Source organism: Amia ocellicauda, chromosome 10, assembly GCF_036373705.1.
Source record: "Amia ocellicauda isolate fAmiCal2 chromosome 10, fAmiCal2.hap1, whole genome shotgun sequence".
NCBI lineage: Eukaryota > Metazoa > Chordata > Actinopteri > Amiiformes > Amiidae > Amia > Amia ocellicauda.
The window spans coordinates 32,305,542-32,318,704 of NC_089859.1; the positions used below are offsets into that span (position 1 = coordinate 32,305,542).

Sequence of the window (13,163 nt, forward strand, 5' to 3'; positions counted from 1 at the left end):
TATTTCAGATCTCACCAGTCTATATTATAATGCTCATGAAAGTACAGTGTTGCAATTATGTAATTAAGGATCTGCACAGGAGTGGCTGTACACATGACACAGTTTTGTGATATAGGTACCCAACCTTAGAATGTAGCAAATTTTACAGGTCATGGTGTCATTCTCAATCATTATTTAACTTTGAAAAGTCATAGGTGGTCTTTGTGTACATTAGTCACCCTTAAGAGATGCACTTAAACATTAACTGCTTTTGTCAAGTAGCAGTTTGGGAAACATAAAATTCTGTTTATATGAATCTCACTTAGCTAATGGTAATTAAGTAAAAGCCCAGGATTTACAGTTTTTTAAACAAGGACACTATGTATTGTAGCTTCTGGAATTTCCAAGACATAAATTAACAGTGTCAACTCTGGTATGGCAATATGCACCCCCCACAGTTGAAAAAACATCAAAACAGTGCATTGTTTTTAAAATATTGGGTAATATTAGTTTAATTGACATGACTTTGCTAGATGTTGTTAGTAATACGAATTTAAGAACACAAGTAAAATTGCAAAGGAGAGGCTCTTGTTTGACTTGTTTGCTTCTTAGCAGCTAATTTAATCCAAGCATTGCTAGGCTACATTGCTGCATATTCATTAGACTTTGGTCTAGAAGCCTATTTTGGAAAATTGGGAAGATATAGGCAAAGTAACAGATCTCTGAATAGGACACATTTGTTAGTTTTTTTTGTTTATTGTTTCACCCTTTTTTATTTTCATTCTTCATTCTACTTCAATTTATGAAAACTATTAACTAAAACCATAAAAGAAAAGCATTATATGCACATCTGTATACATTCTACCTGTTGATGTAATATTTGCGAGCATTAATCCCGGTTCACAAACCCATACGCTTATTTTGATGTTCTTGACAGACATTATTTAATTGTTCTTTTTTTAACACATTTGTGAGCATTAATCTAAATCCAACTTTAATTTATTCTTTACGATGTTACATAATTCCCTGGTGAAGTGTAGGAGTGTGTCACTTGAATCTGAGGTAGGTTTTTGTTTAAAGGATATTGTTGGATCTGTATTTTCCTAAAATGAAAGATAGGGTCAATGATGAAAGTAGAGCTGTTAAACATCAATGGGCCATCTGCCTCCCATGTTTCCCTCAAAATAATCTCTCATTTCGAGCTTACTAACAAATGGGTGTAATCAATCTTAAAAAATGCTCTCTTTCCTTTATCTCTAAAACTGAAATTAATAGGGACTGTGCAGCTTAAATGGCAAGTTCCAAACCCAAGAGACTAGTGACCTTGCTCATTTTAGATGACCCCCAGTTGGTGGTCAGTAAGTAGACTAAAACAACCTTCCCAATGGCCAAAAAAGCTGGCAAAACTGTAGACATGCATAATTTGGTCCTTCCGGCTGAAATCTGAAGTCCTTTACAATTTAAACAACATTTTCTCGTATGATATGTACAAATAAATAAACAAAATGTAAAGATTACAAGAACATAATAAGGACTGTGAGATTAGTTTTACATGAGAAAAATGTGTAATTAGTAATAGTAGTAACTAGTAACTAGCAATCCAGGCAATGTATTCTAAACTCTTATATTTGTACTTTTAATTTCACATTTAGAGTGCATTTCTTTCAGTCTAACCTCTTTTATTTCAGAACAGATTTATATATGTTAAGGATTTTTACAACTGGAATCAATCAGATAAATCATTGCTTAAATCTGTCCTAACACGGAAATATTTTCTAAGTTAATCAAACTAATTAGTTATACAAAGGAATACAATTTGATGATGTGTAAAGCTCTTTACTGTAATCGTTGTACAATTTGTCAATTTATTCTGTCTGCCAAGAAAATTGGACCAAGACATTCCTCTTTCACACATAATGACACAGAGAACATAGAGAAATCATTCATTACTTTTAGAAAGGTTACAAGCAAGGATTCAATTTGGCCTGATCCATATGCCCAGAAATCTTTGTTTAAAATCTTTGTTTTGCACACTGCGTCCGATACATCATTTGTAGTCCGTCATCCGAAAAGTTATCCATCAAGGAAATTGCACATTACACCACTGTTTCTTTACCTCCTCAACTACAATGTTATAGAAAATAATAACAAAGAATCAGAAGCAGAGTGCATGGTTCAACATTAAACTATTTATTTGAAAGTGCAAATCTTTGTAAATAATGTCGGTAACTTTTGTGTTGTTATTCTGTGCTTCATCACACTCTCTAGGAGAATTCTAGCTACATCAAGAGGTACCATTCATGCCCAGCTCCTGCCGTATATTGCCTTTCTTCTCAATTTTCTAAATTGTATTCTTTATTTGCTTTGTTGTGTAGTTCTTCATCGTTAGACATGAAGATGATAAGCTTTTCAGTCAATTCACGTCTTCCTGTCATTTTTCATTGGTTAATGTCATTTTTAATGCATGTAAAATCGGATCGAATTGAACTCTTTTCGATTCCAAATTCCAAATTCACCTTTGTGTGACACTTATGGACTTAAGGTGAGATTGGAATGTATCATTGGATCCAATGTGCAAAGACCTTTAATGCAGTGAAATAGAATATGCATCCTGTGGTGTTCTGGTGTTTTGTTTGATGCTGTGTTAGTACATTTAGTTTCTTGGTAACTTTCAGGGTTTTTGAATATCAAACACATATCTGCTCAAGTGTTTTTTTTAAATACCAGAAAAAAAAAAGTTTTTTTAAAAACTTTAAAAAGTTAAAATAATGATGGTTAGTTTCCCATTATTTCCATCTTTCAAAGTCATGGTGAGATTGTTTGCTGTAGTGGTAACAGTACTGGTAATCCTGATAATTAAAGAAAACATGTAATTATGTATTTACTTTTAAAATATTAGCAGTTTTCCTTGGATCTGGAATGATCCCCCACTTTAGTAATGTGTTACAAATCTTTACAATAGCCCTTGTGTGAAGCCTATATGTTTGGAGTGTCACCATGAGGCCCAGGCTATTTGTTTGTTTAAAGTGCCCTACTCCTTATAGCACTTCTGCTTCACTTACGTTACGGTCACCCGAGCTTCTGACACAACAACAAGCATTCAATGGTCTGCTGGTTGTTCTGTTCATTAGCTTGCTGTGTTCTTCTGGCATTGGTGCAGAACATGCTAATACCGATCTGTCAGCACTGAGCAGTCAGTGCAGTGCTCATACTGGGAGGAACCCTGAGGTCTTACTGGTCCTCTTAGTCTAGTAATTACCGGTAGGTGTTTGTCTGTGCACCCAAGGGTACTATTGTTTTCTTGTTGTTGGTTTTTTTAACTATATATTTACTATTTAGCAAGTTAATATTTTTTTAATCATACATTATGAAGTACTTGTTAGTCTTTCTTCACTGCTTTGTAGAATGCAATCATCTTTCATAAGACAAATTTTGCTCTAAGAATCCTAAGCTCATATTTGAATGCCAGTTTAGGACTGAGAACTTTAAATGTCTTAAGAGTCTTTCACATTTGTATGTTTTCCAACATGGCTTCGTAATATTAGGGGGCACAGTCCAATATGGGTTTTCACAATCTTCCCTTAAATTAATTTTTATCTGAATTAGCATTTTTCACTTTTGTTTTGACTTACCTAATCATGAGTATCCATCAATGAATGATCAATAAAACATTAAACAGTATTAGGAAATGGTTTATGAGTTTATGATGATATGTAGCCTACTATACACATATACATAAATAGATTAGGAAAATTATAAGTGAAATAAATTAGAAAATAAATATCCTGTTAATTAAGTAACATTGGTTAATGCAGATATTTGAAAAAAACTAAATGTATGCACCGTTTTGCTATAACATTAATGTATTTTCTTTGCAAAAGAAGACATTAAGGTTGTGAATTTCTATAAGGTACATAACAGCACAGGATCTCCTCTATCTGAAATTTAAACAACATACAAAACAGCCGAATATTATTATGGAAGGAAACAAAAGCAGACATTTTAAATTATCTTTTAAATGTCTGTGGACATGCTGGTTAATAAAGTAAAACGTCTGCCTGAAACTCCAGGGAGTTATAAGAATGCTGAACTGAAAACTATGTAGATGGAATTTAATTTTTTCTTCAGTTTAATTCTGTCAACAGTGCATATTTCAAGCATTGTTTCTTTGATTGACATCCTGTTATTACAGATCAGTTACTTTCTTTCTACGGGTCCCATTGCGTTGAGTTCTATTAAAATTACTTAGCTATTTAAATGTGTATGTTTTTCATTCTTCTGTCCATTTCAAATAAAGACATTTCATGCTATAGTAGCTGATGGAAAAAATGAAGCATTTTTTCCCTTTGTCATAAAGGATTAAATCAGGAAATATTGATACTTAGGTTATGCTTTATAATGGCTACAGGGGCTAAATTATTCTCGTATGAGTTATATTTTGATTATGAAAGTGAAGAACTCATTCCATTAAAAAAACAATAGTATTGGGTGTGCCTCTCATTTAGGCCTATTTATTAATTTGTTTCATTTTTTGCATTGAGAAGTATGTTCTTTAGTACAGAATTAGTACAAATTATTTCATGTTACATTTATTACATTTTTCAATATAAAAATATGCTCTTAGGAAATTGAATAATCAATGTTATATCCTAAGCCAGTGCCAATTTGTCTTGATTAAAAAGGGTATCATACAAGTTACAAAAAGAGTGCAGTTAACATTCAATATTCAGTTATTTGCAAGAGATGGGAGATGGTGATCAATCAAGTGTATTTACATGAAATACAAAATAATTTTAGATTACATTATGTGGTCTATATGAAGAAAGTGTTAGGCAAATATATTTATCTTATGGAGAAACTAGAGGTGTGCCTTTTCTATATTTTTTGAAGTGGTCAATCTAATGGCTTTCACACTCACTCAGTCATCGTTTCTTCCAAATATCTCTATACTCTTACCTTGTTAGTTATACATCATTCAAATTGATTAATTTATAGAATAAAATTCTTAAAGTGATCCATTGGCCACCAATTCAATGTTTAGCCCTCAAAAAATTTGCTGTGCAAGTATGATTCATGGATTTTACTGAACTTACTGAGCCTTCTATTGTTTCAGTTACATTTTTAAAATGAAGTGTGGTCATTTAGTTTACCTCTTAAGGCTAACAATTAAAAAAAATACACAATTTCACACAGTCACTCTATAAACATTCTAACCTTGATTTATTTTTCCATTTTAGTCATTGTTTCTAAAAACATATATATAGCGAAAAAGAGATGCCGAGATAAAAATGGTTTGGATTGGCAAATAACCTGACACCCACACTGTATAATTTTATGGTTTTCCAAAATGGTATTTTAACATCAGAGGGCATGTTTGTATGCCCTTGGTTCTCCTTGGTACTTTCCATTTATATTATGCACAAATATCCAACATGAGTCAGGCTGATCCCCATAGGAACACAGAAGTGCTACTAATATCTGCATTTCTAAAATAACTGAGTAGTAAATATTCTAGATTTCCCTCTGAATGCATATTATGTTAGGACAATTTTCTTCTACAAGTACTAAAGAAATATTATTCTTACGAAAAGTTAATAATGGCAGCAAAGATGATTATTTCCAAAAATGTTCAAGACTTAATGCTTGTACTCTTAAATTGTATTAAAACAATTATAAATAAGTTAAAGAGCAACTGCACCACACCTTTTTAAATTTAAATTCTGTTAGCTATATATATTACAATTACATACCACTAGTTGTCTGACCCAGGATATGTTCCATTTTAAAGAAATTGACAACTTTGTACGCGTTTTGGCTAACTTTTAGTCCCAATGGGTAGCGCCATTTTGGATTTCAAAACGAGGCTATGATACGAGCATGACGTAGTGACGGCCCGCACTGCCTTCAGACTGGCGTCAGGTACAAAGTGCTTTTGTTCACACACCAGGCTTACAAAGCACTACAATTTGAGTAAGATAGGTAAATTATTATTGTTCATCAGGGTTTTTTTTTTTTTCAAGCAATGTAAAAAAAACGAATCCAGATGTGGCACCCACTCTGCCCAGAAAACTCTTTCTCCCTCCCACCTCTGTTCTCTCAGCTGTGGCTCTGGCACATACCTGCCATAGCTTCACCCACAGGCTAACTTAGAGTTTAAGTGCGTCTTTACATTCAAATGGATGGCATGAGTCTCCCAAAACACAGAGACTTCTCCCCAAAGATTTCAATAACCAACTGTATATTTTACCTGCACTTCTGTAACTGTATTGTGCTGGTTTGTAATTTTGTACTGTATTTAGCACTTTTGTTTTGCTCATGTATCCTGTAAGTCGCAATAACGAGGGCAGCTGGCAAGGAATAATTAATAACATATTTTACAGGCCGCTCAGCGCATATAGCCTTTGTGATTTTATGTCTCATGAAACAATCAACTGATACATAACTGAAGTGAAGTGCCTGCTACACAACCTGAATTTGTTGGACCGTTTATCCGACTGATCGCGATCAAGAAATGTGTTGATCAGTCTGACTCAGGACCCATATTTACAGCCCACTGACAGCCAAATTGGCAATCTTTTGGGAAGGGGAATAATTTTACTTTCTCCTCATCATCTTGATAATGATCTTTGACTTGTTGACGGTGTCCACTGTGTTGTGTGCAGCCAAAAGCCACACAGTGTGGCATGTTTGTACACAGACTGTGCACTGTGCAGCCGCACTGACGTCACTGACTGTCAGCTATTGAGAAAATGGCATGCGCCTATGCGTTCATAAATCATTGCCATATTTATAGTAATATATACAGCTAACAGAATTTAAATAAAAAATGTTGGGGTGCAGTTCCCCTTTAAGAGTGACTGGGAAGTTACTTCAAGGGAAATAATGAGTACAAATCATATTTCATACACATGATATGATTATTGTTGTCCTATTTCTCACTTTGCTTTTATGAAAAATAAAACTGTTAAATTATTATTATTTTTTAGTCAATAAAATACCCAAATATTGATTAGTCATAATCAAAACATTGACCAACCCATTTTATTGTCATTTTCAATTACAATTAAAATTGATGGCTTTTGTTTGCCAGATTATTATTTCTTCTATATAATATAAAGTCCAGATTGGCTGATGGATCAAAGTTTTATTTTGGTCCCAACCTAGAACTGCTGAAAGAGTTGAATTCAGCAATTAAGGAAGGAATGTGTAAGTTCATACTATACAAAGTAAACTAATTTAAGTATGTTAACCTATTCAATTACTTACATAATTACCAGATCTGTTTATATTTTTATATAATCTAATTTTGTATTACAGAGAATCTACTCATTTAGAAAATGTACACCTCTGTTTCAAATGTTATAAAATATTATGGATTTTGATTTAACAGTTTAATCTATTTCAAATGTTGCATTAAACTGCAAGATGTGCCAAGATGTAGGCTATAACTTCTCTCAATTGGAAAAGAAAAGTTATGAAAAAGTTGTATTAATTCAAGAGACCGGTATAAGTAAAACATGATCTAGGCCTATATTGTATTCTAATACTACATATTTAAATAATGTATAAAAAGTGAATAAATGCAGAGTATTACAAAATTAAATCACAAAAACAGAATAAAAAAACGTTGCTATATCCGAAGACATAAGTAAACATAGAAGCTCAGTGATCAGTAAATGTAGAACCTAATGTTATCAGATTGAACACACAATGTTTTTCTTCATAATTGGTTAACTGGCTGTTGTGGTTGCAGTAAAATACTAAAATATGCATAATCATAAAGAAGGAAAAACACAGACCCATTAAAATCTCTATCTGACCATGGTTTGTTGAGAATATGTAATTATGGTGGCGACTACTTCACTTCATTACAATTATTGTGGTAAGGAGGGATGGTGGGAGGGCGGAACAGGACAGAACGGACATATCATGTCCTTCACAATAAACTGCCATAGAGATGTAAACAGGAAAGTTGCCCGAGAAACATATCTCTGGCTCAGATCTCACATGGCAACTTATATTTTTATTAAGTTCAACTTTCAATACATATAACAGTATATTTTTATGATTTACCTGATAGAAGAACATGCTGCATTATTATAGCGAAAGAGATAATACAAACCTATTTCTTAGGCTAGTTTTTAGTGCACTTGGATAATTAATATGAAGCTGCACTAAATGCTATAGCTTTATGATGTTTCTTGTTTGACAGTATTCTTCCTTGTACCTAATCCAACCCTATACACTTTTGTGTTTTTAATTTTTGATTTCTTTTGAAGTTTTGATTTGGTCTGGGCCTTAATCTGTAACATTATAATTGTGGCAACCTACTTTCATTTTACCCAAACACAACCCAACTTGTGATACTGAATATTCTTGAGCTCAGGAACAGTAATGCACACACTGCTGGCATGGTCATTGACTTTTAACATACTCATGAAACCACACCCTGAGGATTAGGTCAATATGGAGTAATTATCAATCACATATGAGAAACCAACCACTCACAGAACAGCATTTGCAAACATTCCTATACCTCTAAGCTTGTGTTGAAATGGCATCCCATGCACAGAATTATCAGGATTTTATCATTCTTCAGTTATCATGCCAACCAGAGCTGGTGCACACCGGTTACACATTCTGTCAATGCTATTTAAAGTACAGGCACCCGGAAGTCGAGGCAGTGTACCTTAGGAAAAACGCATGGAGGGCCTTTGGTGAACAGAGGAGTAGTTAGTGAGTAGTTAGTGAGTAGTGAGTAGTGAATTGTGTTTTGTGATTACCAACTTTGACCCATTTTTACTGAGAACCCACTTTTGGGTATTGACCTTGGACTTGACCCCACAACGAATCTGTAATTTACAGCTGATCCTGGACAAAACCATTTTTAAACGGGAGAAGTTATAAAATAAAATATACTTTTCACGATATTGATATTTTTGTGTCTAATCCTTATGTGTGTGATGTATAATAAGTTAATAGGTTGAGTGAAAGATGTCTCTTATTGAGTAAGAAATGTTATTTCACACAGTTTGTGCAGCCAGAACTCTTGCCCAAACTACATTTCTTATTCTGAGATGCATCCTTTAAATCACACATTAACTCGTAGCACATGAAGACAGTGAAGAAAAGCATACCAAAAAGATCACATCTCAGTGTTGAAAATGTATTGAAAATAGTCACTTACCTCAGAAAATATCTCCTGTCCCACAGTCATGCACTGTTTTCATTTCTGTTTTATTAAGTGTGACATAAATGTGAAGAACATTAATTCCATTACATGGTGGCTTATGAAAATGAAAACATATAGATGAGATGGAATGACAAGTTCAATAGCAACATGATTAAACACAACAGTGCTGATAGTAATATTTTATGACAAGTCTACATTGCTTGTTTAGTGGAAAATTATCTTGTTGCTGAGAATTTACCTCCCATTTGAACCACTGCCACTTTTAAAAAAAATGATTTATTTATCACTGAATGCATACACTGTTAATGGCTTTAAAGAGTCAAAATCAGATCAGACCTGTATTCAGTATGGTTCTGTGCTCTGGGATAGCCTGACTTTTGCTGCATTAAACAGAACAGATTTGCATTATTAATTGTAATGACTTCAAAGTACATGGAAATGTTACTTAATTCTCCAGAATGTGTATAAAGCTGATTGTTGCTTTCAAGATCCCACGAGGTACTGGGTGTAGGGATAGTATGGTAACAACATTCTTTATTCAAACCTAATACATTTTTCATTAAATAAACGGGAAGAATATTGTTATCATGCTGTTCATTTAAAGAAAACTACTGTATATGTAAACTTCCTTCAGTCATTGTTTTAGAAAATGTCAGCAGAGTTGGTAGAAATTACAGTTTAAAGAAAAATGAATGAATAAAATGCATGTATACTTGAACAAAATGCCATACCAGGTACTAATCAGATACAAATTGCATGGATACAATAAATAATTAGGATTGAATAACACAATAGCAGTCGTAGCTACATAAAATACATTGTGAATTTAATTTGTTATTCATCATTGTACAATCAAATAATTGTGTGAATTACTACAATTTTGTATTTGGATATTGTGGGTTACATGTAATAACATGTTTGGTTTAAATTTCACTGGAAATTAAGATGATTATTCTGCCTGAGAGTTGTCCAGCTGCTGGCACCCAGTTTTGGGCACTGCATACCTTTCTGTCAGTCTGAAGACAAAGTTATTTTAAATGCATGATGTAGAAACATAAATATTAAAGATGGAATAAGCAGATGTGCTTCTGTAATATAGCAACTGCCATCTTCAGCTATCTTCCAAAAGAAATGTAGAAAATAAAGAAGCTGATATTTTAAGATTGCAAGACATATAAATACATGACTTTTAGAAATTAAGTGTGAGCAGTCTGCATCATTTGTATATGGTTTAATATTTAAAATATGAAGTATTGTTTGTCTGATTATTTCTCTTCATGTACAGTGTTTTCAATGGTCTCCCATTCTGTGATTGAAAATGCAACAATGTATTATAAGCCAAACCAGACACAATTGAATTGAAAATTGCACCAATATTAATTTTGAAAGGATATTTTCAAGTTGGTGTTATGAAACAGGCTGCTCTGTACGTTTCAGGGAACCAGGTGGTCTGGAACTCAGTCCCAAAGACTTCAGCACTACAATTCAGTGTGTTCCCAATATCCCATTCAGACCCAGGACACTAATTGTGCTTCTGTGCTGTTGTATGAGCCAGGTACATCCCTACTTCAGAGGACCGAAGGATAGCTCCAATATAGTGTTTATCCCAGCAATTCTACAAAAGGTCATCTACTCCTAACAAATATAACAAGTTCAGACATAAATGTAAAACTGAAATGACTCATGGGTAGTAACTTTTTCTGTTTAGCTGTTTGGTGCATTGTATTTCTGCAACAATTCTTGGCTGAATATTTCTTTGAATATTTAGTCATACTGCTGGAGAGCTGTTCTAATGGGATAATGGGAACAATCTGTACTTTCAGAGAGAAGTAAACTGTGTGAATGGTTCCACTGTCACCATCACTTCGCTGAAATGTCTTTCAGCGGATTCACTGATACACAGTGCAAGATATGCCAAACACATTTACATTTTAAACATTAATTATTTAATCTTTTTATATCAAACTAATTCACTAATGATTACTTACATCATACACGTAATTGCTCTCATGTATAGTTCATTTGTTTCATTTGTTCACTGACAATTTCACAAAATATTTGTGCCTGTGTTTGAACAAGTGACGAAAAATGTCTTTATAACAATGTTTTTTCATCCCTCATGTTTTGCTCTGTCTAATAGCATCTCAGATGCTCTTTTTTGTCCCGTGTATTACAGCAACTGAAATACATCACAATACATCAGTGGTGGTCAATTGTGATACAGATATTTCTTCATGATGAAGATAGCCTCTACATATATTTGTTTGAAATGAAAGGTTTTGACAAAGATTCTTACATATAGGTAAACAATATCTCATAATCTTAAATCCAATTACTTTTCCAAAGTGGGATTTTATTTCTCTCCCTAGCTTCAATTTCAACTAGTGTACTGCAGCATCGTGAGCCTGTAAATGTGTTATTAATAATCTTTTTTTGTAGAAAGTGTATTTGTTTTTCCACACTGTTATTTAGAGTGCCAAATGTTTTTTGTTTTCTTGTAACCAGATACTCCTGTTTTATTTTATTATGGTAACCACCAAATAATAACAAACCCTTCATTAAGATGTTTAATGCTTTTCACAAGAGAAGGAAACACTTACAAGAAGAAGGAAGGACTTAAACGTGGAAATTAATTAGGTTCGATTAGTCATTTATTTAAATAAATTGTTTAGACAATCCAAATTGTCCCTTAAACCCTTAAACCAGACCAGCTGCGAAGTCATTGATGTAGGTATTGTAGATTAAGACTGAGTGAGATATTTAAAATATATATATGATTCAAGTCATATTTCAATGCCTTATTCCAAGAACAGACACAGAGCACAGCATGGAATGTTTATGCAGTCTCAACTTTTATATTATTATGCTTAGAAACAGCAGATGCTGTAAATTATGTTAAAACATGTCAGGAATATATTTTTAGAATCCATACTTATTATATAACTGCTTTAGAGTTAATTAACTGAAACATTAGAAAAGATTCTTTCCAGCAATATACGTGTAATACATAAGACTGCTGCTGTTACTACGACTACTACTACTAATAATACAAATAGATCATATTTTCACATAATCAGGGTGTTTTAAGGATGATGCACAAAGTTTGAGGGTGGATGAAAAGATCTTAAAATATTAATTCATAATACATGAGAGGGAAGTCTTTGTGTTCCTTATGCTGTATATTCAGCTTCTGACTCCTTCTTGTGTATCTGCATCTGTCTTCAGCCATATACTTACAACCTGGGTGGTTTACAATTGAACTGGCAGATTTGTGCACGTCATGATGTTATGTTATGTTATGGTGCTTTGAGGAATGGTTTAATTCAAATTCAGCTACGGTTTAAATGACTAATTCTTAAGTGATAATTAAATCTTCATTATTCCCTGATGTTTTCTTGGCTATGTTTTGTCAAGGGATGGGTTCTATTTAAGCTTTACATATCTCCTACTGGATGGCGCTAATTTATTTCACAGTATTTAAGTGTCCATGTTAATAAGAACTAAATACAGATAATTAGATCCCTCAGGGCATATTTTGGTTTTGTGTGGTATTTAAAAATGAACTTAAATTATGTTTTTGGCTTTGAGTTGTCAACGAAAATTCACGAGTAGTGGTTGATGTATATTAACCTTGAGCTTTTCTGAAATAAAACTAGAAAAAACATTTTACAGTAGATGGTCAATTATCATTAATTTGTAGGCTTCTAGTTAAACCCCTGTGTTTTTCCCTGTCTTCACATGTCCTAGTGTATGGGAAAGTGCTCCTAGATATGTAAAAATCAAATTATAACTCAAGGAATCATAGTTGCTTTTCACAGTGGATGCTGAAATCATAAGTTTTTGAGTAATTAATATTTTCAGTGTTGTGTACTGATGTTTATATATATATATATAAAAAAACATTTTAAAAGGTTTTTACAAATTGGATAGATGAGCTACTTACAAAGACTCATTGTATTTTAAAATACATTCTATATACTGTAACAGAAAC

At 33.1% G+C, this 13,163-nt stretch overlaps 1 protein-coding gene across 1 annotated transcript in view; it reads left to right on the plus strand.

Annotated features, from left to right (window-relative positions):
• angpt1 (angiopoietin 1) overlaps positions 1–13,163 on the plus strand; it is a 95,985-nt gene that overhangs the window by 39,423 nt on the left and 43,399 nt on the right. The window lies entirely within an intron of this gene.